The sequence below is a fragment of the Pyrgilauda ruficollis genome, unplaced genomic scaffold (genome assembly GCF_017590135.1).
Source record: "Pyrgilauda ruficollis isolate IOZ18807 unplaced genomic scaffold, ASM1759013v1 scaffold11, whole genome shotgun sequence".
Classification (NCBI taxonomy): Eukaryota; Metazoa; Chordata; class Aves; order Passeriformes; family Passeridae; genus Pyrgilauda; species Pyrgilauda ruficollis.
The window spans coordinates 11,836,477-11,850,003 of record NW_024509210.1 but is presented as its reverse complement, the minus strand read 5'-3'; the positions used below and the strand labels follow the sequence as shown (position 1 = coordinate 11,850,003).

At 39.2% G+C, this 13,527-nt stretch overlaps 1 protein-coding gene across 5 annotated transcripts in view; it reads right to left on the bottom strand.

Annotated features, from left to right (window-relative positions):
• NDST2 (N-deacetylase and N-sulfotransferase 2) overlaps nt 1–13,527 on the bottom strand; it is a 126,023-nt gene that overhangs the window by 93,435 nt on the left and 19,061 nt on the right. For 3 of the 5 annotated variants that reach the window (XM_041476165.1, XM_041476185.1, XM_041476175.1), the window contains exon 2: nt 8,447–8,525. The exons of the other annotated variants lie outside the window; for them this stretch is intronic. The gene's annotated coding sequence lies outside the window, so the exon portion shown is untranslated. The remainder of the gene's footprint in view (nt 1–8,446; nt 8,526–13,527) is intronic. 5 annotated transcript variants of the gene reach the window in all.

The following is a 13,527-nucleotide window of genomic DNA, read 5'->3' as shown; positions in this document are numbered from 1 at the left end:
AAGTATCTATAAATGAACCAGTTTCTTATGAAAAAAATTATTTCAATTTGTATCATTCTGCAAATAAGAGGACATTTTTTAAGAACAGATGACACCATTTTCTTCAGCCTTTCTGCAACAACAAACTGCTCCCATGATTTCTAAACCACTTCCCTGTTCTACACAGTGACCCGTTGTAAAAAAACAGGGAAACTTCCCCTTCCTTCAGGTCAATGGAAAACCAGAATCAAACACTTTTCAACAAGCTGATCAGAACACTGCAGATAAATATAAAGAAGAACCATAAATGATATCTTTTTATGCACACCACTCCCAAGACACCAAAATGACAGAAGAACCAGCTGAGGTACTAATGCAGATGTGACCCAAGAGGCCTCAGGCACAGATAACCAACCAACCTGTGCAACTTAAAAAGCAACACAAACTCCCAGCTGCCGGCTTCTCTTCCCCAGTGAAATAAGATGTAACACATATTCAGTTTACAGTATGATGCCACATTTTGGCTGGAAGGCATAAGAGATATGAATTTAACAATGTGTTAAATTGGAGTGTAGCACCTGTGTCTTGCTACCAGCCTGCTTGATTTCCCCAGGGCAGAAGGATGTGCCTGCCACCTGGAGATGGGCAGCAGAGGCTGACTTATTCTTTCTAAGCTCTTGCTAGAACTACCTGGGCACAAGGTCCACAGATCCTAGGTACTGCCACAGGGTGGACAGGAGAAGCAAGCTTTGAATCATAGCATCATTTGGTTGGAAAAGACCTTTAAGATGCAGCCCAACTCATCAAGCTAGCACTGCCAGGTACACCTAAATCAAACCAAGTGGTAGACTTGGCAGTCCCTAAGTTCCATAGCTACACATATTTTAAATACCTCCAGGTATGGTGATTCAACCAGAATGCTAACCATTGATTCACAGAAAAAAAAGTCACCCCTGAATGAAAATATTTGACATAATTTACAAGCATCTCTCACATCATCTCCTCTCACTTGTCTGTGCTGATATAAGAACAGCAGGCATATATTGTATGTCAGGCAACTGCTTCAAGTGACTGCACCACAGGAAGAAGCATCGACACCAACGACAAAAGGGAATGTTAGGGAAGCTTGTGTCTCCTACAAAATGCTTTAAAAAAAACCCTCTCTGTTGCAGCATGGACTCTAAGCAAATATGCCTACATTCTCTCAAGGTATCTTACTTTCAAATGCAAATAATATGATGTGTAATGAAAGGGAATAAAGCCTTGTTCCCAGAATATAAAATGAAACAAGTAACTGAATTTACCAAAGGACAAAAGAAGGTTGAAGCTCTCACTAATGGCTTTCTGTCCAATTTTTAATACTAAAAGCTTTCTGTGCTTAGTTTATGAATTTGGAAGGGAGAAATTTTGAAACAAAAGTATGTAACACATTTTCTCACAGGCATATTGACATCTACCTTTCCTGTGAAGATAATCCACACATTTCAGTTTTCTGCAATTCAAGATGTTATCATCTTTTGGAGAAGCGAGAAGGGAGACATTGCTGAAAACATCTCATATTACCTAGATTAACCTTGTGCTCACTACTTCCCCACACAAATAAATGCCAAAATAGCAAGCCAAATCTTTCCTCTCTGACCTCCAAGTAAGTACTACTGCTTGAAAAAATATATCCTGTTACTGCTTGAAAAAAATCTACTGTATTCCCACCCCCTCAAACCATTCCTCTGTAAAACAGTTCGTCTTAAAAATACAGTGCTGTCACCTTCCTTTTTCAGATTTTTGCCATTGCTGTCACTATGGAAACAATCAGATCATCAGATATGTCAGTAAGCCCGATTTATAAAATACAAAAGCACCAAAGGTAGATATTCTACATAAAACCCAATCAAGACAAAATTAGTGTGTTAGCAAGGTAACATTGGCTTTAAAGAACTTTCAATTTCATATGATTTCCTAGAGCAATGCTGCAATGAGCTACAGCCAAGGAGAGAGCTGCCAGCACAGCATCATGCATGAAGTCACACAGCCAAAGGCTGCAACAAACCGCCAGGACAAAGGGCTGTAATCAACCCTTTGCCATCCATTCAAAATGCAAAAATCCTACAGTAAAGGGAATTCAGTATATTCCCAAAACATTACACCAACATAAGAAATATGGCAATACATACGGATATTTGTTTCTCTGAGACTTAGAAATAAATTAAGGAAGACCCTTTCAGTTTGTTTTGCCTGTATCTCAATAGCGCATTCAGTCATATTCCCCTCTGTTCATCACCTTTGTTCACATCTGCATCAGAAGCAAAGGTGAAGCCAATTACTCACAGCTTCCCAACCAAAGATTTAAAGCAGTTCTTAGAGAAACATCAGTTATAGAGCTTGGTTGGGCAGCTATTCTGTTGAGTTGTAGTTTCAGCAGTGCAAAGCAGAGTGCTTATTATTGCTGTAAGATGGGGTTCATCCAAACCTGTATGTGCAGAAGATGCGGTTTTTCCCTGCTCCCAAAGCTCAGGACATACTTCACTTTGACATGTTGACTCAATTATAGCACTTGGGAGCCTCAAGAGAACAAACACAGCTTTTTGAGACACCTCCCTCTCTACACACACATTCTCCCTGTGCTTATTTAGAAGCTCACTGCCTTTTGTCATCACAATATTCTCTCGTATGTTACACCGATGCACCTACCCACTTCACATTGCTGCTTTTCCTCACCTCTACTGTCTTGGAAAGTAAGCAACTACCATACTTCAAATTCAACTACTGAAGTTACAACACAGAAAATAAAAGCAAGAGGGACCTCTTTTTCTGACAAGATAAAATATTTCAGCTCAAGAAAAAAGAGCAAGAAAACAGGTCAAACACAAGAGTCACAGAGCGCTAGGAGAAGGGAGAACAGACATGAAGCTGTAAACTGCTTTTAAAATGTGGAGCCAAAAGAATAAATGTGTACTTTTCTTAATAATGACATGGCAAACAGTAAGCTCCAGGTGCCATTTCAGGTTGGGAAGACAATTGCCAACTAGTCAGTGCTGCACAGCTGACCCTGAGACTGCTTGCTGCCTTTAGGACTTGGCTGAAGGACTTCTGCACATTTTCTGCCTTTGATGCTACATCACACACAGCAAAGTCCCTTACATTCAGAGCCCCCCAAGTGGCTCAATAAAAGAAACAGTCTACAGTATTCTTGTTTTAAAAGCTCTGATTTTGACTGGCTATCTTGACAACAGATGGAAATTTATCAGATTATTCACTTTAACACAGGATGAGCCACTTAGGACAGCAGTTGAGGTACTCTGAGATGGAGATAGTCCCTTCCTCACTTGAAACATATGCTTTTGATTCCTAATTTCCAAAACATAACATTACATGCTTTATCTAAGATTTCCTCTATTAGACTGCAGAAGTCAGATGGAATGAATTCAGACAGCAGCTGCAAGGAGAGAATGACTGAAGGATTTGGAATTCTGAACTATCAAGAGGGCAAGGAAGAACAAGTTATAAATACATAACTGAGTGAAAAGGTAGAGGACAAAGTAAGATAAATTTAATAAGTCTTTTGTGGGAGATCCCCTTCCACAAAAAGCTTCTAGAAACAGAGTGAATTTTGATGCGGTTTCCCTGCAGTTAATTATATTAGTTCACAAAAATCAGGGAACTGTAAGGTAGTACAGAGGAAAATTCAGAGCTGGAGTTTATGTTGTTCAAATATTGGACAATTGTGCAAGTTTATATCAATCTGGCTCTTTTTTCCTCTTTTCCCTCGATCATGCATGCCTGAGAGGTTCCAAACACCCTGTGCTGAAGTATTCAATACTTTAAAAAGGTTAGAATCGTATTTATCTGGTACTGTGGTCCTTCTCATTTGTGTATGTAGCTCTCTGCCCCTGCTTCTCTTCTATCCTTTCCTAGGCTTTAAAGTGACTAGAAAACACTGCATGTTGAAGTCTGGGTAACAAACAGTATCTACACAATATTTTCAGTATTATCAGCTACTGTACATTCCCAAGCACAATTTCTAGTACATTTCTAAGACCATAAATAGGTTACTCCAATCAGTCTGATATTAATTATAACATGTCCTCTAGCAAAGACTGCTCTTAGGACTCTGAACAAGCACCAAGTCAGTGCCACAACACCAACATGAAGAAATCCAAGTGATAAACATAAAGAACTTTTGCATGTACCGTATGACTTCTGCAGAATTGAATATGTCACTGAAATCAGTAGGGGAGATCATTATAAAATTCCTTGTCATATACGGGAGCTTTTACTCTTCAGGTATTTAGAAAGAAAGCTAAAGACACAGCAAACTCAGGTAAACTTTTTTCTGAATAAGAAAATAAGTTCTGAATAAGTACCATGATTTAAGGTACTTGTTGATACTTGAGTTTACTACATGCTGACTTCCTAGCTGTAAAACACTGATTTTACCTTTTCTCAGTGTATTCATGCAAACAAGTCTTCAGTCAACACTCCTGAAACTCCTGCCCTCCACATGCCGTGAGAATAACTCTGAGGCAGGAAGACTCTTTCTGTATTTCCCTGTGACGGTGGATGTAACAAAACCCCCCCATTTTTACCAGACAGTAAGACAAGTACTTCGTAGTAATAGAGAGAAGTACCCTGAAAGGGTCCTTAACCTCACCATGAATACCAGACCCTATAAACTCGATTTGGCAAACCTGTACTACATAGAAACAGAGGAGTTTCACTATCTGTGATTCCATTGAAAAAGACGGGATTATTGCTTATAAAAGGGTAGACAACAGAAGCAAATACAGAGCTGAAGAGGAGAAAGCAATCCTGCTTAATGGAAAAATACACTTGAAGTCTGAAAAATATACACATTTAATCTTCTTGGGCTGTTCTTGCTTAGTATACCCAGAAAATAAAACTGTATCTATTGCTTCTTCCCTTCTTTGCTTACTGATTAGTGAACTGAATATCATCTTCTTACTCTGGGTTCTAGGAGTTTTCTTCTAACAGATTAATGACAGTAGAAAAGCCACAACATTGAATAGCAAACATCTGCTATTTTCTTGGACTTGCATGCATTTTCTAACAGCACCCTGAACCAGAAAATACTCTTCATACACATGCCCAAGGTTCACATGTATTATAATCGAGCTCCAAGAGTTCAGCCATCCCTTCCGGAGCTTGCTTCCAATATTCTGATACTCTGTAACAGAGCATGAAGAAGGCAAATAAGTTTCAGAAGACCTGTTTATTTTGGAAACTGACAGTGATTCTCAGTCACCTAACAGCTGTCTTCAAAGAAAATAAACAAAATTCAAAGGTTCCTGCTGATTCTGGAAGAATCACTGCTGTTCACTAGCCAGCACTTAATACTGCCTAGATCCAAACACAGCTCTATAGGAGTCCAGCAGGCTCTCCAGAGTAATCACACACTATCAGAACAACTGTCAAAATCAACAAGTAAAACCACGTCCCCATTGTATGTGGTACACTCCAGTTATTCCAAATATCCTTCCATATTACCATAAGATAACCTGGTTGGTAAAAATGTCAAGTGGCAAAAAAGACAGGATAAAATGTAACTTTACACCCAGTAAATAAATTAATTCCATTAATGAATTGCATTGATGACATTTGTGCTCTTTTTCTTTGGCATACATAAAGTAGTTACCCTGAACCTCTAAATCCAAATGAAGTTTGCCATCCATTCAGAGAAAGAATAAGATGACAATCATGTGCCATACATTTATCACATATTTAATACAGTTCTGGAAATTGGAGGATGTCAGCAATAAGAACAGTGGAAGAAGCTAGACAAAACAAAAGGAAACACCTGAAAGCATGACTATTGGCAAGGAGTTATTCCCAAGGAAGAGCTGAGGAAGTAAGGACAGTGTTTCTCAGCAATTTTTCAGACCCAACACATATTCAAAGCTACTACTTTGAATATGGACTCTCCCTCCTGCTCTTGCTGGTTGATGGGAAATTTCATCTCTGCCAAACAAATCAAGGGAAACTGAGCTGCAGATTCCATTAACTTGAACTCTGAGACAGCAGCTCGGCTACTGTGAGTCACTGACAGCTGGGAACAATCCTGCCAGCTTGGCAGAGACACCAAATTCAGTGTAATATCCATCCTCATGCACTCAAATCCACAATGGCCAGCACATCTGAAAGGAATCACAAGGATACTACTGATGTATACTACTGCTTACTGGAGAGGGAGATGCCTGGTTGAAAAAGATTTCTCAGCAGGAAGGGTCTGCTTCAGGCAGTAGCTGTTAATACAGCCCTAAATGCCCAGAGCTCTCAGCAGAACACAACTCCACGTTCAAATCTGGTGTTTTCAACATGGAGGTCCAAAACTGTCCTGCACCTGAATTTCTGCTGTGAGTGAGGATGTCAAAAGGGATCTTAGAAAGTTTGCCAGCAGCAAACCTATGTACATACAACCACTTCCAAATCATCCGTTCTCTTGGTATGGAAAAGGAAGCAAAAATGCAGTATGTTAATTAAGGATTCCAAAGATCCCTCAACAGATTCTACATGTATCAAAAAAGATATTCAAGCCTTCCTGCATCACAAATCAAAGCACAAACAGATACCACTGAACAGGAGGGATGAGCAATCAGCTTCTTTCGTACCTGAAACTACATCGCTAAATCCAGCGATATTTGTATCTCTGGTCTCATCAGACTGTCTGATTAAAAAATCTGGCTTGTGCATTATATATTGCTTTTGTAGCTGCACCAAGTCCCTGCACATCTACAGTTCAGCCAGTTACATGGATAGGGCAGAGGGCAAAGAGTAACTCATTTAGAAGGGTGAGAGAAATGACAAGAGGAAAGAAGCAACTTGATGCAGATTCCTTAGACTACATATTTTATAATAGCATCAAACTGGGAAATAAAATTAAGAGAGTTTGCTTGGGATGGGGGAAGGTTTGCCTCTTTTTAATAAATCTATGTTTTCTAGAGGACAAACACAAAAACACATGGCTCATCACTACCTGCCCTTACAGTTTTCTTCAACATACGAGACTTACTTGCTTTTATGGCCTTGTCTACAACAATAAGCTTTAGAAGAAAAAAACCCAAAATGCTATTTCCAACTCAGCTCAGTTGTATCACTAAGTCTCACATGACTTAGCTACTAACGGTAGAAAGACCAAAAATGCTTAGCCTCAAGAGTACCATGATAATTGCTAAACTCAACCTTATTAGAAACGATTATTCTCTACAAGCCCCCAGGTACAGAGAATTATTCTTTATGATTATTTAATAAAATTACAGTTTCATAACTGTAACTTCTTCTGGACAGATCCTTACATCTACCTGCCACCTCTTAAATTAAACTTATTTCTTGCTTGCTAATCTTTCTTGATATTGTATTCCTCATGACTGCATCTCGCCACTTCCCGACAGAGGAAACATTGCAAACCAAATGGAATATTAAATTCAATGCATAGTGTCATGTCAAATGTCAGCCAGGGACACATTTTTGCCACACAGAACTACTTCTGGAGTTCTATGCAGTGAGCTACTGATTTTAGTGTCCTTCAGTTAGGAGACTGTAAGAGTCCTTGGTCAGATCGGTTCTTCTCATTGAAATCACAGAGCAAGATAATCACAGAACAAGATCATGCTTTACCAGACAAATTTATCTATACACAAAACGAGGAGGAGAATCTTGCCTTGCCTTCATGATTTCAAAGATACATCCTGAAATTGGGTTGATGGTTAATGCAGTCTCATGGAAAACAGAGGAATATAGACATTACAATATCACATATTTACTTTCATCTATCCTTCTTCAGAATACTAATAACTTCCTATTAAAAGAAGTTTTGTTTATTTCCTATAAACTAAGTTTGACACTCCCCTTAGTCACTGCACTTTACGTGCCTGGCACACTCAGTATTTCACTGACTGAAGGGGAAGATTTTGAAAAACTCCTGGTAAGTACTCACAGCAGAACAATGCCATTAAATTTATTCCCCATCTTATAAACAGTCTGGTAGATTTGATAAAAGTCTGTTCAGTTAATGCTCAGGTATCTCAGCTATTTGATGTGGTAAACGTAGAATCTTATGAGAAATTCACAAAACCACGTAGGAGACAGGTAGTCATGCATGCCCCTCAGCCATCCCTTCCCGTGTAGATTACAGGCTGAGTCTTGTACTTGTATCATTTATTTTCAGGGTCTCAGAGATTTCTCTAGCTCTAAATTCACACCTGTTCAAGAGATGAAACATGCCTACCTTTCAGCCTCTCTGGTTTCCAGTGCTGCAGAATGCCACACAATTTACACTAAACCAGAGTCTCACAGTGTTTTGATGGCTGATGCTTGCAATTTTATGAGCTGGTAGATTAGACTTTTTCCATTGCAAACCTAGATACAGTTTAAGGTGACAGGTTTGGCAAGTCTGGATTTATCAGTTCCTCTGAATATAAACCTGCATCAAAGAGGATGGAAGTTAAGCACTCACCTTTTCAGCAGTGCCTTTGTTCAGAAGCCAACACACAGAGCAAAGTCAACAATGCCTGGCTTACAAGCACACCCTCCAGCTGGGGGAAAAAAACCCAGAATGGGTCTAGATTAGAGATACACAGGAAAGAAAGATCAAAGAGTACTTTATTTCATACGTATATGTTGCTGTTCAACCAACCACTTTGTTCTGAACAGAAAATATTCAACAACACAATGCACACACTATTGTGGCTCCCTAAAATAATGTCAAGCGAAAGCAAAGGCAGTATTTCTCAATCATGGAAACCAACCCCCAATATATAGAAGGAAAAGCAGCAAGAGAAAAAATATGCCAAGAACCCCTTGGTTTGTTTTAGGAGTTAACAGTCCACCAGGCAAGAGCTCCAACTTCCTTGACAATAACTGCCAGAGAACTTGGCCTTAAATTTCACATAACGACATTTCTTCAAAATGAGAAAGTTAAAACATGCCCCCGTAGGAAGTCCTCAATACCACAGCTCAGACAGCAACTGAAATTATTGTGCAGACTGCATAATAGCAGAATCACAGAATATTCTGAGCTGGAAGAGATCCACAAGGATGGTTGAGTCCAACTCTTAAGTGAATGGTCCGTACAGGGATCAAACCCACAGCCTTGGTGCCATTAGCACCATGCTCTGACCACCTGAGCTGAACTTGGGGATATGTACAGACCATGTATAGAAATTAAACGGAGCAATATAAATTGCTGTCTCATAGTTGTGCTTGAAAACAAAGATTCAGGGTTTTTTTGCTTTGCAAAGGGACATCCCCAGACTGGCACACTTTCCAAATTCTTTAAATAATCTCAAATTAATTCCAGGGGCTGCCTTCCAGCCTACAGGAATCACCCAGCAAATGCTAAGCACAGGCAAGTCCTTCCTCCCCCAAGTCGAGGTCTGGGGCAGCAGCTCTGTGTGATGACTCCTCATTATCCATTTCCACCACACCAGAGCCCAGCAGGCACCTGGCACCTACCCAGAGGAGTTCCTGAGGGGAGCAGTGAACCTGAACACATTTTACTATTTACCCTATGGCACCAGGCAAACAAAGCAGCTTAGGGCTGCTCCCTATCCGTTCAGATGCAGCCAAACCGACTTTCTGAATGGAATTTTAAGATGCGCTTTATTTCATTAATGAAAAATTCTCTGCTGCCTTCCTCTACATTTAAAAGGTGTAAATCCTGTTCATACCATCCCATCGTGTGCAGGTGGCCACACATAATACAAACAGCAATTCACAGTCCGGGAGCTCCCTTAACCTTCCCCACTAGATGCAAACGGGAACAAACCAGTGCAACTAGACCTCTATATCTGGTACTAGTTTGCTCCCATTTATTTTAAGATTTTAAGCAGAATGTAGCAAGACACCATTCTTGAAAAATCATTCCTGAAACTTACTCACCTTTCTTCTCCCCTTATACCTTTTCATACCGTTTGCCCAACTGTTCCTTTTTAAAACACTTTTTTTCCTGAAGAAAGGCAGTATCTAAGACCGGTATGCAATAATGTAGATCTGAATCAGCAGGAAGCATTACGGAGGCAATATTAAAGAGTTAAGAGAGTCTGATTGCCAACTTGTCCTAATACCTCAAAAGCAAACATAAATTAAATGGGTAAAAGAGTTCCAAATTATTTAATCTATTTTCATTAGAAAACTGAGTCTTTGATGTTAGACTATTTCCTGACTATGTCTATCAGTCTTCTATATTATATATTTGTTTTTATATATTTGTTCTTCCAGTCTTTCCTTTGGGCAGACTATTCCATACTTCAATATATTTTATAACCTCATTCCCTTGTTTCTAGTTATGCCCCTTCTCACTTTACTCATTTAATTAGTTTCTACCTTTCAAGTATGCACCTTTCAAATATTTGTAGACTCTTACCACATCTCTCAGCTACACTTCTGGTTAACATATAGCCCAAGAAGGCATGAGTGCCTGTAGGTCCCCTGGTCTGTACTCCTTTGCCATTTGTCCCTCCAATCTCTTCAGTTCATTTATATCTATCTAAAAACAAGAAGTTTGGGCCTGGTACAACTTGCAAGTTAACTCTCACAGCTGTTCAAGAAGGAACTTCTCTTTAATTTTTGTAACTCAAAACTGTATTAATTTACCACTTGCTACCATGACACATCTGTAAACTGATTTATCTGCTGTGCAGCTATTCACTCCAAATGTTTCTGGTGCTTGAAAAACTAGTGCTTTTCCAGTTTCACTCCTTCCATGGAGCACACACAAACACATTTCTTGTTAAACCTTTTTGACTGAATTCTCCCCAGTACCTCCCCAAAAGTGGGAAGTACTTTATTTTTATGTTCTCCAATTAGTTCTACTATCTCTAGTTCCTCTTTTAGTGTCTTTGTAGTTAATTCACTTCTAACATTCGGCATCTTAGAAGTTTAGAAAGACCCCAGCTTCTAATAAAGGTGTAAAACTATATATTTTTCAGTAAGATACAATAATACAACAACTCCACATGGCTAAATAGAGTATTTTTCAGCACTAGCATGTTTATATTTCTGTGACTTCCTGTTGAGAATTTCCTACCCTCAACCTAAATTATCTAATGCAAAAGACCAAAACACACAATGTGATGCCTCTTAAGCCAGTTACAATACAGTCATGCTAGGGGTGCTGTTAGAAGGCAGCAGCTGTCTCCCTTCCCTTCCCCACACATTAACCAGCAGCACACTGCCTTTCTCGTGCCACCACTGCCCTGTGGTGAGCCAGGTTACTTTTCTATTTTAGATTCAGTGCATTGTGCATCTGCACAGATTACGCAGGGACAGGAGAGTGGGACTGTGTGAGAACTTCCACCATGGAAAATGTCCTTTGGATCCTGTACTGAATTCCCACTTGCAAGCATCACCTTAGCTTAGAAAAGTAAGTCTGACATCCTGGAACTGGGAAGTCTGCAAAAACCCAAAGACTTCTCAGAAACAAACAGAAGGAGAATCCTTAAGAACATGTGAACGAAGACTGAAGATTTTTACATACTTGAGGGGACAAGATGAATTGAACACAAGGTAGATCTGTTAAGGAGCTGAATTCTTTCAAGGATTAGAAAAAACTTGATGGAGTAAAGGAATACAAAAACACATTGTTTATTGGAACTTTCTGAAAAGATTTGGTCGAGTCCTTCACAAAGGGCTACTCAAGTCACTGCGCAGGCAAGAAGAACAAAGTACTGTCACAAGCAGGAAACTGGCAAAAAGAAATGAAACAAGAATCACTGATCAGTTTTGAACATGGAAGAAGGGTATTTGTGGAGTTCTCAAGGACCAGCATCTATTTTTTTTCAGGTTGTTATTAAATAATTGCAAAAGAAAGCAAAAACAAATAAAATTTCATCTGGGCACAACTTTGAGTGGGGTGGGTTGAATACACAGAATAATGTACATTATTTAAGGAAATTCTAACAGAGAGAACTCTTGGGCTGTCTGAGACCATAGCAAGAAAGAAAATGAGAAAGAAATAAACACCAGAAAGAGAGGTCTTTAATTATGAGCTATAAATTTCCTGTTGTTACTCTGTAAGAATTTGTGTTGTCTGTCAGTGAAAACAGTCATGTGATCAGCACTGTAAAAAAAGTAAACAAGATGTTTAGAAAAAAAACACCCTTTATATATATTAGCATTCTCTAGCATACACTTTCTAAACCTACACCTTCACCTTTAATGTATTTAAGTCCAGCTTGACTGAAGCAATATTTAGCAGAAAGAAAAATCCTCAAGAAAATTCAATGAAAATTATCAGGGCAAAGAATACGCCTAAAATTGAAGGGAAACTACACAGAAACCATTTCAGCACCCTTGAAATCACAGACAACAGGCTTGGAATCAGTGACACCTAAAGCATTTCCACATTTGCCTGTTATCTCCGCTAGTATCCTCCAGGATAGAGTACGCCTGGTTTCTAGGCAATCCAGGCTACTGCTTAAGTGCTGGTGCTGTTGGAAAGCTTTTCCTGAATTCTAATTATACAATTTACACTCTTTACTTCTGGGCTGAGAGAATAGGAGAGAATTTTTTTTTCTTTTTCTCTTTGCAGCACACTTTAAAATTTTTACATTATTGTAACTCCTCCAGCCTGAATAATTCTGATTGTTCCATTCTCTGCTGGTAGGTCATGTTTTCTTTGCTATTAGTTTCTCCTGAGCTACTTTCAGTTGGCCCTCATCTTTCATCTTTCCTCAAATATGGTGTGCAAAAATATCTGCAGCACTCCATTGTTCCAGAACACAGTAAGGAGAAAGACAACAACAGTCCTACATAATTTGAGTTCAGACTGGAGCAATCCAGGTCGGTTTCTTCCACTGATCAATTTTCCATAACACAAAAAATAAAGATCATATCACTTCCTCCAAAACAACAGACTGGGTACTAAGAACAGGACACCATATTGCACACATCACTTCTATGACTGGATACAGCATTCTCTTCTCCTTTTTTATTCCTCATCAGTGCATTCTGTGCCTCAAAGTAAGCCAGAAAGGAGACTGGCTGTTAAAATAAAACAATAATGACATCAAAGAAACAAACTAATGAAATGACAGACAGCAATCTTTCTTTAATGTATTTGTGCATGGATATATGACATCTGAAAGCCATCACACAGTAATTATGAAAACACTTAAAAATATCACCTACTGTAAAAATCAGGAAACAGTGTTTTGTGACCAAATTGTTGAGAAAACTTTGTATAATTTGTTTCAACTATATTCTCTCTTCTATTTACATTACAGCACATACCAAAAGGCTTCAGCCAAGGCTAGGTTCCTTGCATATTATGTATCAACCCAAACACACAGCTGCCCTTTTTACAAGGGCATGTAGTGATAGGACTTGGAGGAATGGCTTTAAACTGAAAGAGGACAGGTTTCATTTAGGAAGAAATTCTTTACTATGAGGGTGGTGGGGCACAGCAATATATCATCCAGAGAAGCTGCAGATACCCCATCCTGGAAGTGTTCAAGCCGGGCTGGATTGGCTTTGAGCAACCTGGGCTAGTGGAAAGGTGTCCCTGGTCATGGCAGGAGTGCTAGTAACTAGATAAGG